The sequence below is a fragment of the Arachis stenosperma genome, chromosome 9 (assembly GCF_014773155.1).
Source record: "Arachis stenosperma cultivar V10309 chromosome 9, arast.V10309.gnm1.PFL2, whole genome shotgun sequence".
Lineage (NCBI taxonomy): Eukaryota > Viridiplantae > Streptophyta > Magnoliopsida > Fabales > Fabaceae > Arachis > Arachis stenosperma.
In genome coordinates, this window is record NC_080385.1 from 82,409,533 (window position 1) to 82,418,711 (window position 9,179).

General features: G+C 40.2%; 1 non-coding gene across 1 annotated transcript; it reads left to right on the forward strand.

Annotated features, from left to right (window-relative positions):
* Positions 1 to 1,091: 1,091 nt before the first annotated feature.
* LOC130953854 (small nucleolar RNA R71) lies at positions 1,092 to 1,199 on the forward strand. Its single transcript, XR_009076014.1, has one exon. It is a non-coding gene; the product is annotated as a small nucleolar RNA R71 (small nucleolar RNA).
* Positions 1,200 to 9,179: the final 7,980 nt, after the last annotated feature.

Sequence of the window (9,179 nt, forward strand, 5' to 3'; positions counted from 1 at the left end):
TTTCTGCCTAGACAAGTCATCCAGTTCTTTGGTGAGCAAAGGAGGTTCATTCTCCCAAGTCTCATTTCCAAATAACTTGTCATTTAGCTTCATGATTGCTCCAAGGTATTTAGCAACTTGCTCTTCAGTGACATACTCATCCTCTTCAGAGGAAGAATACTCATCAGAGCTCATGAAAGGCAGAAGTAAATCCAATGGAATCTCTATGGTCTCATTTTGAGCCTCAGATTCCCATGGTTCCTCATTGGGGAACTCAGTGGAGGTCAGTGCACGCCCATTGAGGTCTTCCTCAGTGGCGTTCACTGCCTCTCCTTCCTCTCCAAATTCGGCCATGTTGATGGCCTTGCACTCTCCTTTTGGATTTCTTCTGTGTTGCTTGGGAGAGTACTAGGAGGGAGTTCAGTAATTTTCTTGCTCAGCTGTCCCACTTGTGCCTCCAAATTCCTAATGGAGGACCTTGTTTCAGTCATGAAACTTTGAGTGGTTTTGATTAGATCAGAGACCATGGTTGCTAAGTCAGAGGGGTTCTGCTTAGAATTCTCTGTCTGTTGCTGAGAAGATGATGGAAAAGGCTTGCCATTGCTAAACCTATTTCTTCCACCATTATTGTTGTTGAAACCTTGTTGAGGTCTCTCTTGATTCTTCCATGAGAAATTTGGGTGATTTCTCCATGAAGAATTATAGGTGTTTCCATAGGGTTCTCCTAGGTAATTCACCTCTTCCATTGAAGGGTTCTCAGGATCATAGGCTTCTTCTTCAGATGAAGCATCCTTAGTACTGCTTGGTGCATTTTGCATTCCAGACAGACTTTGAGAAATCAAATTGACTTGTTGAGTCAGTATTTTATTCTGAGCCAATATGACATTCAGAGTATCAATCTCAAGAACTCCTTTCTTCTGATTAGTCCCATTGTTCACAGGATTCCTTTCAGAAGTGTACATGAATTGGTTATTTGCAACCATTTCAATTAGCTCTTGAGCTTCTGTAGGCGTCTTCTTCAAATGAAGAGATCCTCCAGCAGAGCTATCCAAAGACATCTTGGATAGTTCAGAGAGACCATCATAGAAAATACCTATGATGCTCCATTCAGAAAGCATGTCAGAAGGACATTTTCTGATCAATTGTTTGTATCTTTCCCAAGCTTCATAGAGGGATTCTCCATCCTTCTGTCTGAAGGTTTGGACTTCCACTCTAAGCTTACTCAATTTTTGAGGTGGAAGAACTTTGCCAAGAAGGCATTGACTAGCTTTTCCCATGAGTCCAGGCTTTCTTTAGGTTGTGAGTCCAACCATGTCCTAGCTCTGTCTCTTACAGCAAAAGGGAATAGCATAAGTCTGTAGACCTCAGGGTCAACCCCATTAGTCTTGACAGTGTCACAGATTTGCAAGAATTCAGCTAAGAACTGATGAGGATCTTCCAATGGAAGTCCATGGAACTTGCAATTCTGTTGCATTAGAGAAACTAATTGAGGCTTAAGCTCAAAGTTGTTTGCTCCAATGGCAGGGATAGAGATGCTTCTCCCATAGAAGTCAGGAGTAGGTGCAGTAAAGTCACCCAGCACCTTCCTTGCATTGTTTGCATTGTTGTTGTTTTCGGCTGCCATGTCTTCTTCTTCTTTGAAGATTTCTGTTAGGTCCTCTATAGAGAATTGTGCCTTAGCTTCTCTTAGCTTTCGCTTCAAGGTCCTTTCAGGTTCAGGGTCACCTTCAACAAGAATGCCTTTGTCTTTGTTCCTGCTCATATGAAAGAGAAGAGAACAAGAAAATGTGGAATCCTCTATGTCACAGTATAGAGATTCCTTTAGGTGTCAGAGGAAAAGAAAAGTAGAAGACAGAAGTAGAAAATTCGAACTTATCAAAGAAGATGGAGTTCGAATTTTGCATTAAGGAATATTGTTAGTCCATAAATAGAAGGATGTGAGAAGAAGGGAAGTAATTTTCGAAAATTAAGTAAAAGATTTTGAAAACATTTTTGAAAAACACTAATTATTTTTCGAAAATAAGAGTGGGAAAGAAATCAAGTGATTTTTGAAAAAGATTTTAAAATTAGAAGTCAAAAAGATTTGATTGAAAACTATTTTGAAAAAGATGAGGTTAAGAAGATATGATTGGTTTTAAAAAGGATATGATTGAGAAAATATGATTTGAAAACAATTTTAAAAAGATTTGATTTTAAAAATTAATGACTTGCCTAACAAGAAAAGATATGATTCAAACATTAAACCTTTCTCAACAGAAAAGGCAACATACTTGAAATGTTGAATCAAATCATTAATTGGTAGCAAGTATCTTTGAAAAGGGAAAGAAATTGATTTTGAAAACATTTGATTGAAAAGATATGATTTGAAAAAGATTTGATTTTGAAAAACTATGAATACTTGAAAAAAAATTGATTTGAAAACAAAATCTTCCCCCTTGTGCCATCCTGGCGTTAAACGCCCAGAATGGTGCACATTCTGGCGTTTAACGCCCAAAACTCTACCTTTTTGGGCGTTAAACGCCCAACCAGGTACCCTGGCTGGCGTTTAAACGCCAGTCTGTCCTTCTTCACTGGGCGTTTTGAACGCCCAGCTTTTTCTGTGTAATTCCTCTGCTGCATGTTCTGAATCTTCAGTTCCTTGTACTATTGACTTGAAAATAGAACCAAGATCAAATAAACAATACATGCAAGACACCAAACTTAAAATTAGACACTAGACTCAAACAAGAAACATAAAATCTTTTTGGTTTTTATGATTTTGAAATTTTTTTTTGTGTTTTTTTCGAAAATTATATGGAAATAGAAAATAAAAGTTTCAGAATTCTTAATTTGGATTCCAGGAATCATTGCAATGCTAGTCTAAGACTCCGGTCCAGGAATTAGACATGGCTTCACAGCCAGCCAAGCTTTCGCAGATCATTGCTCCAATAGCAAAATTGATAGAGATCAACAAGCTCTTGTGATGATCAGTTGAAACCTCAGTCCAATAAGATTAGACATGGCTTCTCAGCCAACCAGATTTCAACAGATCATCATGAAACACTAGAATTCATTCTTAAGAACTCTGAAGAAAAATACCTAATCTAAGCAACAAGATGAACCGTCAGTTGTCCATACACAAAACACTCCCCGGCAACGGCGCCAAAAACATGGTGCGCGAAATTGTGATCACTACACAACTTTGCACAACTAACCAGCAAGTGCACTGGGTCGTCCAAGTAATACCTTACACGAGTAAGGGTCGATCCCACGGAGATTGTTGGTATGAAGCAAGCTATGGTCACCTTGTAAATCTCAGTCAGGCAGACTCAAATGGGTATAGTGGTATACGAATAAAGCATAAAGATAAAGATAGAGGCACTTATGTAATTCATTGGTAGGAACTTCAGATAAGCGTATGAAGATGCCTTCCCTTCCGTCTCTCTGCTTTCCTACTGTCTTCATCAATCCTTCTTACTCCTTTCCATGGCAAGCTTATGTAGGGTTTCACCGTTGTCAGTGGCTACCCCCATCCTCTCAGTGAAAATGTTCCTATGCTCTGTCACAGTATATGGCTAATCAGCTGTCGGTTCTCGGTCAGGCCAGAATAGAATCCAGTGATTCTTTTGCGTCTGTCACTAACGCCCCGCCTGCTAGGAGTTTGAAGCACGTCACAGTCATTCAATCATTGAATCCTACTCAGAATACCACAGACAAGGTTAGACCTTCCGGATTCTCTTGAATGCCGCCATCAGTTCTTGCCTATACCACGAAGACTCTGATCTCACGGAATGGCTGGCTCGTTTGTCAGGCGAGCACTCGGTTGTCAGGCGATCAACCATGCATCGTGTATCAGGAATCCAAGAGATATTCACTAGAGCCTTGGTTGCTTGTAGAACAAAAGTGGTTGTCAGTCACCTTGTTCATAAGTGAGAATGATGATGAGTGTCACGGATCATCACATTCATCAATTTGAAGAACAAGTGATATCTTGGACAAAGAACAAGCGGAATTGAATAGAAGGACAATAGTAATTGCATTAATACTCGAGGTACAGCAGAGCTCCACACCTTAATCTATGGTGTGTAGAAACTCCACCGTTGAAAATACATAAGAACGAGGTCTAGGCATGGCCGAATGGCCAGCCTCCCAAAGTGAGTTCAATCATTAAAACATGATCAAAAGCTCTCTAATACAATAGCAAAAGGTCCTACTTATAGAAAACTAGTAGCCTAGGGTGTACAGAGATGAGTAAATGACATAAAAATCCACTTCCGGGCCCACTTGGTGTGTGCTTGGGCTGAGCAATGAAGCAATTTCGTGTAGAGACTCTTCTTGGAGTTAAACGCCAGCTTTTATGCCAGTTTGGGCGTTTAACTCCCATTTAGGTGCCAGTTCCGGCGTTTAACGCTGGAATTCCTGAGGGTGACTTTGAACGCCGGTTTGGGCCATCAAATCTTGGGCAAAGTATGGACTATCATATATTGCTGGAAAGCCCAGGATGTCTACTTTCCAACGCCGTTGAGAGCGCGCCAATTGGGCTTCTGTAGCTCCAGAAAATCCACTTCGAGTGCAGGGAGGTCAGAATCCAACAGCATCTGCAGTCCTTTTCAGTCTCTGGATCAGATTTTTGCTCAGGTCCCTCAATTTCAGCCAGAAAATACCTGAAATCACAGAAAAACACACAAACTCATAGTAAAGTCCAGAAAAGTGAATTTTAACTAAAAACTAATAAAAATATACTAAAAACTAACTAGATCATACTAAAAACATACTAAAAACAATGCCAAAAAGGGTACAAATTATCCGCTCATCACTTGTCCTCATCAATGAGGATGTCTCCTTCTATGTCCACTCCAACTGAATATCAGAGGTGACAAATGAGATGAGAAAAGGCTAACCTTGCCAAGGTAGAGGACTTGTCCGACATCTTATAGAGTTCTTGGGTTATTACCTCATGAACTTCTACTTCTTCTCCAATCATGATGCTATGAATCATGATGGCCCGGTCTAGATTAACTTCGGACCGGTTGCTAGTGGGAATGATTGAGCGTTGGATAAACTCCAACCATCCTCTAGCCACGGGCTTGAGGTCGTGCCTTCACAAATGTCAATGAGAACTTGGTCCAAATGTCAATGAGAACTTGAATCTCTCTTCCATTGGGCGCCCTCTTCACAAATGTCAATGAGAACTTGGTCCAACCATTGATCAAAGTTGACCCTTCTTGTGTAAGGATGTTCATCTCCTTGCATCATGGGCAAGTTGAATGCCAACCTCACATTTTTCGGACTAAAATCTAAGTATTTCCCCCGAACCATTGTAAGCCAATTCTTTGGGTCCGGGTTCACACTTTGATCATGGTTCTTGGTGATCCATGCATTGGCATAGAACTCTTGAACCATTAAGATTCCGACTTGTTGAATGGGGTTGGTGAGAACTTCCCAACCTCTTCTTCATATCTCATGTCGGATCTCCGGATATTCACTCTTTTTGAGTTTGAAAGGGACCTCAGGGATCACCTTCTTCAAGGCCACAACTTCATAGAAGTGGTCTTGATGCACCCCTTGAGATGAATCTCTCCATCTCCCATGACTCGGAGGTGGAAGCTTTTGCCTTCCCTTTCCTCTTTCTAGAGGTTTCTCCGGCCTTGGATGCCATAAATGGTTATGGAAAAACAAAAAGCAATGCTTTTACCACACCAAACTTAAAAGGTTTGCTCGTCCTCGAGCAAAAGAAGAAAGAGTAGAAGAAGAAGAAAATGGAGGAGATGGAGGAGGCTATGTGGTTCGGCCAAAGGGGGAAGAAGTAGTGTTTAGGGTGTGTGAAAATGAAGGAGTGAAGATGGGTTTATATAGGGGTGAGGGGAGGGGTAGGGTTCGGCCATTATGGGTGGGTTTGGGAGGGAAAGTGGTTTGAATTTGAATGGTGAGGTAGGTGGGGTTTTATGAAGGATGGATGTGAGTGGTGAAGAGAAAGATGGGATTGGATAGGTGAAGGGTTTTTGGGGAAGAGGTATTGAGGTGATTGGTGAATGGGTGAAGAAGAAAGAGGGTGGTGGGGTTGGTGGGGATCCTGTGGGGTCCACAGATCCTGAGGTGTCAAGGAAAAGTCATCCCTACACCAAATGGCATGCAAAAATACGTTTTGAGCCAATTCTGGCGTTAAACGCCGGGCTGGTGCCCATTTCTGGCATTTAACGCCAAGTGCTTGCCCTTTTCTGGCGTTTAACGCCAAGTGCTTGCCCTTTTCTGGCGTTTAACGCCAGTCTGGTGCCCTTTTCTGGCGTTAAACGCTCAGAATGGTGCCAGACTGGGCGTTAAACGCCCATCTGCTAGCCTTACTGGCGTTTAAACGCCAGTAAGTTCTTCCTCCAGGGTGTGCTGTTTTTCTTCCTGTTTTTCATTTTGTTTTTGCTTTTTTCAATTGATTTTGTGACTTCTCATGATCATCAACCTACAGAAAACATAAAATAACAAAGGAAAATAGATAAAATATAACATTGGGTTGCCTCCCAACAAGCGCTTCTTTAATGTCAGTAGCTTGACAGAGGGCTCTCATGGAGCCTCACAAATACTCAGAGCAATGTTGGAACCTCCCAACACCAAACTTAGAGTTTGAATGTGGGGGTTCAACACCAAACTTAGAGTTTGGTTGTGGCCTCCCAACACCAAACTTAGAGTTTGACTGTGGGGGCTCTGTTTGGCTCTGCTTCGAGAGAAGCTCTTCATGCTTCCTCTCCATGGTGACAGAGGGATATCCTTGAGCCTTAAACACAAAGGATCCTTCATTCACTTGAATGATCAGTTCACCTCTATCAACATCAATCACAGCCTTAGCTGTGGCTAGGAAGGGTCTGCCAAGGATGATGGATTCATCCATGCACTTCCCAGTCTCTAGGACTATGAAATCAACATGGATGTAATGGTCTTCAACCTTTACCAGAACATCCTCTACAAGTCCATAAGCTTGTTTCTTTGAATTGTCTGCCATCTCTAGTGAGATTCTTCTTTGAAGATTTCTGTTAGGTCCTCTACAGAGAGTTGTGCTTTAGCTTCTCTTAGCTTTCGCTTCAAGGTCCTTTCAGGTTCAGGGTCAGCTTCAACAAGAATGCCTTTGTCTTTGCTCCTGCTCATATGAAAGAGAAGAGAACAAGAAAATATAGAATCCTCTATGTCACAGTATAGAGATTCCTTGAGGTGTCAGAGGAAAAGAAAAATAGAAGAAAGAGGTAGAAGAATTCGAACTTAGTGAGACAGAGTTCGAATTGTGCATTGAGGAGGAGTGATACTTCATAAATAGAAGGATGTGAGAAGAGGGGAAGAAATTTCGAAAATTAAATTAAAAAGATTTTAAAAATATTTTGAAAAACTTTAATTGATTTTTGAAAACCAAGAGTGGGAAAAAAATCAAGTAATTTTTGAAAAAGATTTTGAAATTAGCATTTAAAAAGGTATGATTGAAAACTTCTTTGAAAAAGATGTGATTAAAAAGATATGATTGAAAAGATATGATTTGAAAACAATTTTAAAAAGATTTGATTTTAAAAATTAATGACTTGGCTAACAAGAAAAGATATGATTCAAACATTAAACCTTTCTCAACAGAAAACGCAACATACTTGAAATGTTGAATCAAATCATTAATTGATAGCAAGTATTTTTAAAAAAGGAAAGAAATTGATTTTGAAAAAGATTTGATTGAAAAGATATGATTTGAAAAAGATTTGATTTTGAAAAACTTTGAAAACTTGAAAAAAATCTGAATTAAAAACAGAATCTTCCCTCTTGTGCCATCCTGGCGTTAAACGCCCAGAATGGTGCACATTCTGGCGTTTAACGCCCAATGCACTACCTTTTTTGGGCGTTAAACGCCCAGCCAGGCACCCTGGCTGGCGTTTAAATGCCAGTCTGCCTTCCTTACTGGGCATTTTGAACGCCCAGCCTTTTTCTGTGTAATTCCTCTGCTGTATGTTCTGAATCTTCAATTCTTTGTATTATTGACTTGAAAAGACACAAATTAAAAATATTTTTGGAATTTTTTATAATGAGGAATAATCAAAATGCAACTAAAATCAAATAACAATGCATGCAAGACACCAAACTTAGTAGTTGTATACTACCGACACTAACAAAATGAGAATGCATATGGAAAACAACAAAACAATCAAGTCAAGAGAATTTAAAGATCAGAGCATGGAAATCATCAAGAGCAACTTGAAGATTAATGAAGACACATGAATGAATGCATGCAATTCATACCAAACTTAACATGAGACACTAGACTCAACAAGAAACATAAAATATTTTTGGGTTTTTATGATTTTGTAATTTTTTTTTTTTTTGGGATTTTTCGAAAATTAAGTGAAAAGGAAAATAAAGGAATCAAAATTCTTAATGAGAATTCCAGGAATCATGCAATATTAGTCTAAAGCTACAGTCTAAAGGAATTAGACATGGCTAGCCAAGCTTCAGCAGGACATTGCATTCAAGAGCTAAATTGATAAGAATCAATCAGCTTTGATGATGATAAGAACATCACCTTGAAACACTAGAATTCATTCTTAAGAACTCTGAAGATAAATACCTAATCTAAGCAACAAGATGAACCGTCAGTTGTCCAAACTCAACAATCCCCGGCAACGGCGCCAAAAACTTGGTGCATGAAATTGTGATCACTTCTTTTTCACAACTCAAATAATCCCTAGTAATGGCCCCAAAGACTTGGTGCTCAATACCATGGCATAAACACAACTTCGCACAACTAACCAGCAAGTGCACTGGGTCGTCCAAGTAATAAACCTTACGCGAGTAAGGGTCGATCCCACGGAGATTGTTGGTATGAAGCAGGCTATGGTCACCTTGTAAATCTCAGTCAGGCAGACTCAAATGGTGATAGATGAAATATAAATAAAACATAGAGATAAGGATAGAGATACTTATGCAATTCATTGGTGAGAGCTTCAGATAAGCGAATGGAGATGCTTTGTCCCTTCCGTCTCTCTGCTTTCCTACTGTCTTCATCCAATCCTTCTTACTCCTTTCCATGGCAAGCTGTATGCAAGGGTTTCACCGTTGTCAGTGGCTACCTCCCATCCTCTCAGTGGAAATGTTCAACGCACCCTGTCACGGCACGGCTATCCATCTGTCGGTTCTCAATCAGGCCGGAATAGAATCCAGTGATTCTTTTGCGTCTGTCACTAACGCCCCGCCCTCAGGAGTTT